The sequence below is a fragment of the Falco peregrinus genome, chromosome 2, assembly GCF_023634155.1.
Source record: "Falco peregrinus isolate bFalPer1 chromosome 2, bFalPer1.pri, whole genome shotgun sequence".
In the NCBI taxonomy this organism is placed as follows: domain Eukaryota; kingdom Metazoa; phylum Chordata; class Aves; order Falconiformes; family Falconidae; genus Falco; species Falco peregrinus.
The window spans coordinates 88,227,432-88,240,665 of NC_073722.1; positions in this window are offsets into that span (position 1 = coordinate 88,227,432).

Genomic DNA, 13,234 nt, shown 5'->3' on the forward strand with positions numbered 1-13,234 from the left:
CTACTTTTAAGTTTGTGCCAGAATGCAAATAAGTTTGCAGCTGGTTTTTGTTTTCTGAGAATAAAAAGAGGGTATTACGTTTCTACTTGACTCTTGAATAGATTCTTTTAGTTTCTGAAAGAGGAATGCAAATGGGCATTTATTTTTGCAAAACTTTTAACTTGTGATAATAAAATATTTGAGATGTTCCTTGAAAAGTAATCTTGCCATAGTGCTTGGTAGTATCAGGAGCATCATAAACTGGATGTAAGCATGAATAAGGCAGGCAGAACAGGAGTAAGGCAAAAAGAGCCCCATGTCATCTTGAAAACTTAAAGCCAACAGGTATGCAATATTCCTGCGTGGTCCCAAATTTGGTGATGGCAGAAAACTTCAGAATGTCCTCACCTTCAGTTAGAGTCTTATCTATATATGAAAGGAGGAACTTGGCTTCTGAAAATTTTTTTGTAGTAGAGTGTAGTTTTGTTTGATACTGTAAAGCAGAGATCCATAAGCGCTGTTACAAAAGCTCTGAAAAGGGAAAGTCAGTATGCTAGAGGGAGATTGACAGATTTTTTTTTTTTTTAATTCAGGTAACTTTTGGTGCCTTTGCTAAGGGTTCTTCAACAAATGGAAACTGAGCTCTTCCATCTCTGCACTTTGTTGCATATAGAAAAACAAAAAATATGTGAAGAGCACAGTGGAAGATAGTAGAGAACAGAGCAGTGCAGTGAGTTCTGGATTTCTGCTAGGAATGTTCTCTGCTTGCTCTGCCTGCACGGAGAATCAGTTTCTGAGTCCTAGAAGAGAGAGTATTTCACACAAATCTGTTTGCTTATGGCTGGTCAGGCATTTTAGCCCTCTTGTATTTTTTCAAGGACTTCCTTGCTTACAACACAGTCCCTGCCTTTCTGGGAAATGAGAGGGAAGGGAAGATAAAAAGATGCTCACGCAAGGATGTAAGACCAGGCAGGGCAGGTGCTGTTGGAACAGAGGGCCCCCCATGCTTCTGCCCACCTCATTCCCTTTTCCCTGCTTTGGAAAAGAGGTTTGGGTTTAAGAGACAGTTCTACAGTTTTCATTTCATTTTGGTAGGTGGTCAGTGGGTCGGTTTGCTTCAATAAATATATTACGTATTCCTGAAATGGGAAAATATGAAGAACTGCATTGGGGGCAAAATTGAAGGCTTGGTAGGGGACCAAAAGCAGCGAGGTGCCCCCAGAATAAACAGTCTGCCAAATCAGGAAGATCCCTGAATGCCAGGCAGGGTTTTCTAAATACAGAGACTTTGGAGCCCTGCCTCAGCTATAAAAAGTCTAGATGGATTGTGAGTTTGCTGTTGGCAAGGCAGAACCTTCTAGAAAATGGGCTTCCAGCTCTAGCTGTGGATATTTTGGGGAAAACAATGGACTTCCTTGGCATCTTCATTCTAGGTGATCCTTATTTTTCCTCCATATTAATTGTAGATCTTTTTGCCAAGGGTGAGCTCTGCCTGCAGATCAGCACTCTGAAAAGCCACTAGAATTTCTATTGCTTGGAAGAAGAAACCTTTGCCCAGCTCTAGTATGTGTCGCAGCCTTCCAGGTTCAGCTAGGGCAGCGATGGTATGGAGTGTGCCACCAAGGCCATGCTGTATATATTAACCCTTCAGTGTAGAAAGAAAAGGATACAGTTTGGAATGTGTATGTCAGGTGCTGACAGCCCTAGGGAGTGGGAGGCACTGCTCAAAAAGGTGTATAATTGAACAAAATTTTAAAAATAAATTTAAAAAAATTTAAAATGTTAGAGCTGGTGGGGGAAAAATATATAGTTTAATTATTTTCCTTTGGTTTCACTCAACAAAATTTCCTGCTGACATTATGCATTTTGTAAAATAGGTAAAGTCTAGGCTCTTTATTCCTGACTTTTAGTCTCTCCCTGCATTTAATCTAGTTATTAATCAAACAGTTTGCTTGTCTTGCTGCGTGATTCCTGTGTCTCTCCCGATTTCTTCCTTGCTCTTTCATCCTTTAAATTCACCCACTCTCCATCCTGTGAGAAATAAATAGCTAATGGAAGAGCTTTTCTTCAATACACTCTGGTCAGTGTATTCATTTTGCTAGTCCCAATTGAGTTCAAGTCATGTAGGTGCTAAAATCTGACTTGCTTGCCCTAAGATTTGGGCCCCAGATTTCTGTTAGAATTTCTGTGTGACTCTAGTGTTTGCATCTGATGTTTGATGGCCAGATGGCTAGCGTGTATCATTGCCTTTTGAAGAAAAATTCCTGCAGGAGTTCCCTTGTGTGAAGCAACTGAAAAGGGTGGTGATGCAGCCTGCTCTTGGCTTCCAGTAAGATCCACAGTAATGTCAGTACTGAGTTACTGCATACCAACACTCATAGCATCGGGTCTTGATAGTCTTGACTTTATTGCCCTATTTTCACCAGTCACCTTGTGTCTGGATTGGCCAATCTGTTTACAGTTCTGCCCGCTGGTTGTCTTGGATGATGATGACAGGATGTTCCTTGGCTCTTTGCGTGAAGTCTAGGCAGAGAGGCAGCCAAGAAATGCAGCAGTACAATATAAATAACAAGGTTACAAAATTGTAGTCTAAGAAAGCAAAGGTTAAAACCTAGTTGCATCCACCTGCCCACAGAAAAAGATTTGCAAGGGAATTACACAGGCCTGTATTTTTTCCTCCTGGAATAATGCATGCAGGATGACTGGGACTGAATGTCCAAGGACTTGTTACTTGTCATTGGACTTTTGTGGAAAGCCAAGAATTCTTAAATGGCAGGAATTTCATGGAGACTGAGACAATTCCATATTCAAAAGTTCTGCAGCCTTCTGCTCTGAAAATACTTGGGCTGCTAACAACACTGCAGAGACCTGTGAGTCATTTTATCTGCTTCATCGTACGCTGTTGTGCTATGGGCTGTTGACATTTCTGGCATTTATTTTTATTCCCAAAGCTGCACACAGTAATGCAGTATAGATGGAGCTAGCAGCGTTTGTGGGTGCTACTCCTCAGTCCCTGCCTCTGGGATTCTCCCCACCTCAGTCACCACGTGGGCTCAGAATGGCAACATGAGCACGGTCAGTGGCAGTGCTGCAGCAGCCTCCTTTGCTCTGGCCAGCCTGTCAGCTCCCACCCCTCCTCCACATGCTCCATGTTCCATTGTGACTGAGCTAGACAGAAAATATTATTTAAAATATACTGTATCATGATACAGAGAGAATTGTTTCCTAGATGACGCAGCTGCAATAATTCAGGGAAGGGTTAAATTTTGCTGGTACATGTTTAGCAAGATCTAACGAGCTAAACTGAACTGCAACATTAAGCAAAGTGCAGGTGAGAAAACTGGCTTGTCAGCATCCTGTTACCAATGCAGCAATCCTATTAAGTTGCAGAACAACTCTAGCATGCTACAAACTGGCATTTGCAGCAGAGCAACAGTAGTCTTGCTCTCCAAAGCCATAAAAATGGCCTTCTAGATAGAGAAGTGCTTTAACAAGTCTGCTTTCTCCCTCTCCTAATGAGGTGGCAGAGTCTTCTCAGCTGAGCAAAAATATGGTGAATCTTTGTGCTGAATTACAGCAGAAAATATTAAACAGAGGTTCCTCTGCTTTTTATGCACACACTTCCTCTTAAAGCTCACTTGTATCAATCAGGAGAATATTGTCCCATACAAGTACTGTTTTCAGAAGTCCATATAAGTTGTAGTTTAGCTCCTCTATCTGATATTTCATCACTACTGACTTTGAAAAGTTTTTATTTTCCTTAGCCATATCCCTGGGCAATATCACATGCCATCCAAACGACGCATTCATTACTGAAATTTGTGTGATTTAATAATTTCCTGGCACAATGATTCCAAAACATGTGGGAGCAAAAATGGAAAAGGATTTTTCCATTTCCAGATGTTTGTTTTATTGCCTGAATCCTTGCTCTTGACCCTTTTGACTGGTGCTTTGTTGAGCTGCATTTCAACTCCTTGTCCAGCCTAGCGTCTGAGAAAACGGGTCAGGCTGTCACCCTTGCAGCTGAAGGTGGTGGGAAGGAGACATCCTTAGGAATCTGATGTACCTGACTGCTCTAGCATTTCTAGTTCTGCAGCTGTTTTCCTTTCCACAATCTCCATAAGCTAGACAGATGCTTTTTTTTTCAATTGCCTGCTTTACTACTTAGTGTTTGAAATGCAATACTGAGGTCTCATTCCCTGCTCACACTAACTCGCTCTGTGCTGGCTGTGCAGTGGCAGCCTGCCAGGAGCCCGAGGGCTTCACCTGTGCCCAGGTGAGGTAAGATGCAGCACACAACCAAAGCAGTTCTTCACTGTGGCATACAGCAGCACACTGCCAGTTTTGACGTATCGCTGGTCACCAGCAGCTAGTGGCAATGACAGAGCAGTGGAGTCTGGGTGCATGAGACAGCAGGAAGCTAGAGCCTTAATTCAAGAATGCATGTACTTAAGGAAACAGGCATGGATTTATGTCGAGTATCACATTAAAAGCATTAAACTTCCTTGTATCTTTGCAGTTAGGCATGTGCAGCTGTATTGCTGAGTCAGCCTGGCTGTGTTAATGATCTGTGTGAACCTCCAAGGAACACCTCTGCTTCCCCAGATGACCCAAGTGCCAGGGTTATGAAGCCAATTGCTGTAAGAACAATTTTCATTTGGTATTTGAATGAATCATTAATTCTGACTTCCTCTTCTTTGGAATAGTGATAAATAATGGAATTGGATAACATTTGAAGAGACATTTGTTAAGCCTCTACAACCTTGTTACATACCTGCCCAAAAATACTAAAAATGAGCAGTCTTAAGAAGAGAACTTCTGATGACTGTCTCGGATGCTCTGTTGTTTAATTGTTCAGTCATCTGTAGGCCAAGCAGTATAACATAATGTAGTTTTATTTTGACTCTCATCAACTGCTCTGCTGTTTTAGTACCTCTGTAGTATAGTGACTGGAAGATTGCCAAGTAAAGGAAAGTGTGTGTGAACAGCCGGGAGGGATAATATGTAAATCTGGTGGAAAGAGGCAATTAAAGGCAGTGCTGAGATATAATGGAATATAGACAATATTGAGCCTCATCAGAAAAATCAACATAAACAGCAGCTACTGTACAATGTCTCTGAAGTGAACTTTGTTGCTTTAAATTAACTGCATTCTACAGAGAACAGATGGATTATGAAATCTGTGAGCAGACTACCAGAAAAACAGTTTGATCTTCAGGAACACGTCCGTGTTGATGTTCAGCATATCCTCCTGGCACAAGGGGACAAAAGGCGGCTTCTCCCTGCTGTTGTATTTACATAATATAGAGAGGAGCTGGAAAGCTGGATTACATGCAAGCCAAATATAGCTGAAAATAATACTGCATGTCGTATGTAACTATGAATGGAGATGAATAGGGAGGAAGTGATATCTGAGATGAGCACTATAATAAATGCTGCCTTGCTTCATAACCCAGCAGCTGAGGAGGTAACACACCAGTGAAACAAATCGGGAAGCCCTGACTAACTAGGGGGACCATGCCAATAGCTTCCCAGAGTCTTGGTAACACCAGCAAATCCAGCTGCATCATTTTTTTGAGAAGCGGATGGACTGGGAAGGGACAAACCATTCTGAAATGTTTAATTTTATATTACAAACAAAGATGGATTCAGGCTGTGGTTTAATCCTATGGCCTATATTTGACCGTCCTTGTTTTGGAATACTTAATTAAAACCTCCACTGAGTTTCCTGTATTCTACCAGACACGTATACAGCCGTTTGTTCACTCACTTTGTGAAGGAGCATGATCAGTCACAGCCTAGACATAGCAAATCAAGCTCCTGTTTGCAGACACAAACTTGGCAATATGCATTAACTGAGCATAGTTCTTGCATCAGGCAACACACCATGTGCTCTCAGTCACATTCTGAGCTAGAAGAGAAACATGCAGATATTTAAAGATCTTTGGGAGGGCCCATGAAAGTGCTCATTTCTTAACACTAAACTTTCTTTGATTTCTTTAGTTTTGCTCTTCCAGCATAAACAAAGAACGAAAAGAAGAGCTGCTTATTATTCTTAACATCTACATTTCAGTCTTCATGAAATGGAAATGGATAGAAACACACAAAGATGACTCGCTCCTGATGTACTCTGGCTACAGAACCTTACTTGATCCAGGATTTTGAACATGTTCACACTAGACTTTGGTTGAGTTGGAGCAAATGACTTGTGGAGAGCTAGGAAGGAAGAGGGAAAATTCTGACACGGGGACTGGAAATCATTCCTTTGCTTCCTGGATATAGTATTGCATGGTGCAGAAAGAGGGAGGCAACTAAAAGCTACTGCATAACTGGACCTCCACGCATTCTTTTTGAAATGAATACTTTATTAGATCACATTTTCCCATAATGAGGACAAAAAAGCTGCAAAGAAATGCAACCACAAAATACTAAATAAATGGTTTTAACTAGCACTTTGCATGCTTCCCTTTACATTTTTTGTGTTTGCCGAAGATACTTTACACAGCTAGAGCAGCACAGTTTGCCAAAAATTGATGTCACTTTTCTATGTCACAGAGCACCTCTCAAGCCTTCAGAAAATCAGGAAGTACAAAATACTCCTTAAATTCAGGAAGATTGGTATTTCTAAAAAGATTAACTAGACTCTAAAAAGATAGGATTGTAAATTCCCTCCAGTGCTTATTAAGGCTGCCTCTGGACAAAAGGTTTTCTCCCTTTATTTAACATCCCTCATACAATTAGTATCAGTTACACTGAAAGCACTGGCATAAGGGGGCACAGCTGTCTTAATCTTGCATCATCTACATTCATTCTAGTGACAGGGTAGGAGACGTGCTTATACATTGCTTCTGCTAGCACTAGTAGGAATTTTTTTAAAAAGTAACTTAAGACATTTCATTATGAGGACTTTGAGCATGTAAGTCTGTGCTTACCTACATTTTATTCTAGCTTAGCCATCTTGCTTGTTATTTTCTCAAAAATCTAAAAGGTAGCAAACGTAGGCTATTGAACCTCTCTGGGAAACATCTTTGTGTTGTGTTTGTGTCTTGAAAATTCCAGTCAAGACTGAAATTCCATAAAAGCCAGTCTGTTACATTTAGGTTATCTATGTCATTAAGAACCATGCAATACAGAGAACTTCATTAAAACCTGCTCCACAAACAATTCAAGACAGAGAAAACCAAGAGCGAGTAAGAAAATCAGGGTGACTCTTATCTTCAGCTTCCTGAAATCCTATAAACTGACAGAAAAAAACCAGGGCCTTTGTGTTACATAAAATAGCATTACATGGTCTAATAAAAACCTCTTTTTGAAGGGGAGAACATAGTTCAGGAAATAATGGTGTTTTCAGGAGGCGATTTATGAACCTATTTTTAAAGTTGTATGAACCTATTTTTAAAGTTGATGCAGACAAAGGTACAGATTCATACAAAAGCAGGAATTTGGGCATAAAGAAAGAGAACAAAAATATTTCATGAACAATAAAACTAAATTCAAGAAGGTGAAGACCTTGGTCACAGACTTTTTTTCGTCATTTGGGTTGCCTGCTTCACAGATTTGCTGGTAAGGGCTGAACTCCCACTTCAGCCATTCTTTCTAAATAAAAGTCTCTCTGCACTCTCTGACTGCCTATTTTCATGAAACTTGCAGAAATCTTGAATATTTGAGCTTATTCCTCTCCATCACATATGACTGAATTTGGCCAATGATCTCAAAACTTACTATGGTGGGGAAAAGGAAACACGCAAACACAGGAAAAGCGTAAGTCATAAAAGACATGTTTCCTTCTGGGGACAGGGGGAATTCATAGCTTATGAATTTAAAGAGTGCTTCTTTCCAGGATCAAGAGAAGGGAAAATATTTTGTAAAGAACCTACAAAAAATGAAAAGTCTGTTTACCATCTGCATGGTTTACTACTATACTCTAAAATGTAATGGGGTTTCTGCTTTTCTTGGCTTCATTCTGTTTCCTGGATAATAGAATAATGTTAAGAAAATGAACACTGAGGTTTCCCTGTCAAGGGTCTATTTCAAAGGAAATAGCTAAAAGGCCCTAACAGTCAGTATTTCCCAAATCACACTGGTAATCTGCAATTAGAAAACATTGGCTCATTCAGTCTTGCTGTAGGACAGAAGTAAAAACAAGAAGACCACTTCAGGTCCTTTCCAGCCTTTCATTTTCATATCCCATTTATGCACACTTACTGGTTATGCTCCTAAATGGCATTTAACCACTTAGACCATTTAGGCTAAGATTTCACTTGGTCTGTTTATAAGTGTAGCTTGATTTCTGTCATCCCAGAACTAGTGAAATTAGCAATAGCTACAGCTTGATTTGTATTAGCTACCTCTTTCCTTTCCATTAGTTATATTTTCAAAGAACACGTTCACCCTCTATCCACTTGACAGATGAGCTGCCAGAGAAAACACTCTAGAGGAATTCAGCTTCTAAAAAGGTTGACGTAGCAAGCAGCCCTGACCCATCTGTCATGATTTTGAAGACAGACGTTGACTCCCATGCCCTTTATTCGGCTTTGCGTCACCAACCAGTAGACCTCTGTTTTTACAAGGCTGGGCTGGAGGAGTTGCAATTCCAGCTAATATACTGCCTCAAAAGTAATTCAGCATCGGTGCTGCAAACCCTGGAGAACACAAGTGTCCAGAGAAGAAGCAAACAACTATATGAATGCACAGAGAGCATGAATGTCAGCACACTGCACAAACAGAAATGGCTCCTTAAACAGAAATGCTTCTGGGAGGAAAGACAGGCATATTGTTAGCAAGTTACAAGTAAATTATGTATCATCATGGCATTCTCTGCGGAGAATTTAGTCTAAAGACCTCCAGCTTGCACTACTACTGCCTCTAGACACTTCTGTTCATTTTGACATTAAATGACATCAGAATCTATCATCTCCAGACAAGCTTTCCATGCACAGGGAATACAGTATGGGGCTTCACATACCAAACTAAATTCATAAAGCGACCTTTATGGTGAACATGTTGGGAGTTAAATCCAGCATAACAGGGGATTTCCTTTAAACACTAAGCGTGTACAACATTCTCCTGCCAGAAAATGAACTAGAGGGAATTTAAACATTAAACAGTTACATATGAAACAACTCGTCAACAGAATCTTTACATTTCAAATAATTTCTTCAAAAACATTACAGTTTTTACCAGTTTGCTCTAAGAAGCTTGTGCAATGACTTACAAAAACCACAGAAGAAACTCACCCAGAGCCTCAGAGCGTTGTGTACGACCCAAAGTTATGCGTTCAATAAGAAGAACAGATGGGAAAAGGAGAATTGAATTCCAGGGGAAAAGAACATTATTTGAATAGAATTTTGCACTAAGATGGAGAATGACTGGGACATGTACAAGGAGTCAGTTCTGGATGGGATACAAAGAGAAGAGACAGTTCTTGACTCAGCAGCAAGGAGCCTGTTGGAAGGAAAGAGAAGCAACAAACGGGAGGAAAAGGAAGGGCTCCACTGTCTCCAGGAGACAAGCTGGAAAGAAGTCCAAGGAGTGAGGGTGTGGTTTGAAAAACAAGGAGTACAATTTCAAACTGGATCCTGAAGCAAACAGGGCAGTCAGTGAGGGCCTTGAGATGCAGAAAATGTCAGTTTTCTCTGTGAGAGGCCAAATCAGAACTTTTGGAGATGTTGTGATGCTCCATTTTTGCTGCACCACAACATTTTCCTGCTGTGACTACTGATACAGTGTTCCTAAGGTTTGTGTTTATCTATTAGGCAAAACATTGACACTCGGACAGCACCAGACAGCATAAAGCTGGTAACAGATGCAGATTAAACATTCTGCATTCAGTGCTGTGCCACACACATCAGCTCTCCAGCAGTTTGTAGTCATCAGTCCCAAGGACGTGCAAGTCGAACCCACACACATCAGCTCTCCAGCAGTTTGTAGTCATCAGTCCCAAGGACGTGCAAGTCGAACCCACAGACTCCCTGGCACTTGTAGTTTATGTATTCACACTCAGGCAGGTCTCCTGCTGTCAGCAAGTGGACACTTTCTCACATAGGCCAGAATATGTGCTAGTGCCTTTTTTTTTTTTTTTTTTAATCAAAACAGTAAAGTGGCCAAACATTTGCAAATTGAATATTTTTGTAGGTAAATTGATTTGGACTGATGTTGTAGAGCAAGACTCCGAGAGCAACACTTAGGAGAAATGCACATTGCTTTTCCAGTGAGACTTCCTTGGCTGATTCTGTGTGAAGACGACTAGTAACACATACAATACATATAACATTTTCCCATGTAAATAGCAGACCCTCCAAGGCAAAAAATGCAGCTCTTCTCAGAGCTGTTCTCAAACACTGAAAAAGAGCATCAGGCTGCCATCCATAGGAGGAGCCAGAAAACCAAACATCTGGAGGAGGCTGCCATCCATAGGAGGAGCCAGAAAACCAAACATCTGGAGGAGAGCAACCTCTGAAAAAAAAAAGAGAAACATTTACCAGGAGCTTTTCCATTTGCGTTCTTAAAGGATTGCTAGGGATTACACCCTTCTCAGCTGCTAAGTGCTGTGTCTCTGCCTTTTATACAGGAATAAGAGAGTAGCTAGTCAGAGGGGTACTAGCACAGCGAACAGTTAGAGACTTGAGACCCTTTACGTTTCCTGTTAATAAGACTATAGACTGCAGGAAAATACCTTAAATAAGACAGGTAGTGCCTTTCCATTGAGAGATCCCAAACTAAATCTAGAAAACAAGGTTAAAAGACTCAGTTAAAACATCCACACACATAGCTGACTGTACAGAGAGATCAGTTTCTTTAGCCATGGAAGCCCAGCTACTTGCAAACTGAAGAAAAGATAGGGAAATACTTTTTCCATTTTTCTGATTTGCGTCAAAATTTCAAACCCTATCAGCTAGCTCTGCAGAGCTGATCACACTTATGAGGAATCTAACCCTTGTGATCACCAAAGCCAGCTGTTAAGAAGAACAGATATTTAAACAAAACAGCATAAGGAGATACAAATGAGAAAGACATCAGCAGACATAAGTGTGGCAAAGCGCTTTTACATAAAGTGAGGTGCTTTTTTTTTTTACTACGGAAATTATGAGATGTTGTAATTAGCATTTGGCCAGCTGGGAGTGGGCATGAAGCATTATATTATTAAAACTGGACTGAAGAAATCTAACAGACCTTTAGTTTTAATTATACATTAAAAGAGTTTTGATTTCCTTAGCCAGTGATCTTTCTAGTTGATGTCAACAGTTTAGTGCCAGACTACTAAGAATGATTGCACACAGTACACTGATTTTTGTGCATTTGTAATTCTTGCAAATAAAACCATGTATCACAGACTAACCTGTTGTTTCTTTCCTTCATCACAATTTCCTTTCAAATATAAATGATATTAATATATATCCTGTAACTACATACATAAGAAGTCCTACTTCACTTGTGAAATAAGCGATGAAAGTCTGTGGCTCATTTTTTTTGAGCAGAGCTAGTTGACTATAAATTAGAAAGCAAAGCAAAAGCTAGCAATTGGAGCTCTAGATAGAAATAATTAGTATCCATAAAATGATTGTGTGGGAGGGCAGTTGACAGAGGCAAACACAGAACAAGTTCATTATACCAAAATGAGCTGGTGACAGATCATGTCCTGATGTCCCACTAATGGTCTCATCTCTGCAGTACTGTTCACTTGCCCTTGTTTAGAAACTAATACAGCTAACGCACCATAAACAAACTGCTGCTAACAAACCTACAGAGTAGATGCTACTTAAACCTTTTGAGACCGTGTAAAGAAAAGTTGTCTCCACCTCAGCTCCATTTTTGCTTGCTTCTGAGAAAGCAGACCTTGGTGCCTAACCCAAATCACGAGTCCTCCAGGTAGAGCTAGATTCCAGATTTACTGAGGGATGGAGTTTTAGCAGCATCTTCTGCCACCTGTTCAATGGGCTGTTCAGGGTTTCCTCAGTCCAGACACAGACCTCCAGATCTCCCATACATGGCAAAGGGGTCCCCATTGGCTGCAGCCTGCAGTTGTGAGTGCCAGTAGGAATCAAAGTGTCTTGGCAGAGCTCTGCCTATGATTCCTTTGGAAACCTAACCCAGTTTTGGTAATTCCCAGCTCCATGTATTAAAAATGAATGAGGTTAAGTAAAAATAATGAGGTTTTAAATTGTAATATATTTGGAATTGTTTTAATCTGCCTTCTGGTTTTGAGTCTTCAGGGGGCCCTTGTTCAGCTTTTCTTTGCAACCCACAGCATGAGAAACTCATTTATAAAAAATTAAATCAGAAATTCTCCTGTAATCTTGCATTTCCCAGTGCTGGGCTCTCTGGGAAAATGCAACCACCATGATGCTCTGGATGAAACTGCTGCAGTTAGCAACACCACAGCAGTTTCCCTCTCCAAGGGTTACTGCAATTTAGGAGAAACACATTAACAGTAATGTTACCTTCACCTCCCTCATGATGCTAGTGCGGGTAACAAAGAGGTGTAGATGAACCTCGCATGTTGGGCCCTTCACTTACTGGTTATTCAGTAACTTTCCAATTTATAGTGTCAACCACCTGGGGAAGGAACTCTATTTCTATTCAGAAACTGAGCAGCACAAAACAGGATGGCTTTTCAAACATACCTAGTAACTGGTCATAAACCTCCTCACCTACCTTCAGGCACAGCAGTAGGTAGCAAAGCCCATGCGGCCTGAGTAGGGCTGTGGGCAGCCATGCCACCGGACCGAGCCAGCACCCAGCACCAGCTGAGCCCCCCGGGGCTCCCAGGGGCGCTGAGAAGCAGCGGCTGCCCTGGCCCTAGTGCCCCGAGCTGGGAGCCATGAGCCCGGCGGCCAGGACGAGCCGGTGTCCACCCCGAGCAAGAGGAGGAGGAAGAGGAGATGGAGGAGAGCCACTCTTCGGCACAACCAGCCCCGACGACACTTGCCAGGGCAGGCCGCGGGCCCGCGGCTGGAGGAGTGGACCTGCTCCCGGCCCTCAGCGCCCACCAAGGGCCGCAGCCGGGCGGCGGGGAGTCCCCTGCCCCTTCCACAGCCGCGGCGGGAGCCCCGGGGGGTCCATCGCCCCCGGCACCTCCACCCCCGCTGTAGGGAAGGGCGGGAGGGGACGCGCGGGACCGGGGGTCCCTGCGAGGCGACCGGCGGGGCAGCGCCGGGAGGGGCCGCAGCGCCCACCCGCCGCCGCGGGGAGCCGGGGAGGGGGGCGAGTCACACGAGCGCGTGTGGCAGCAGCGGAAGGATACCTGGGCTCTGAC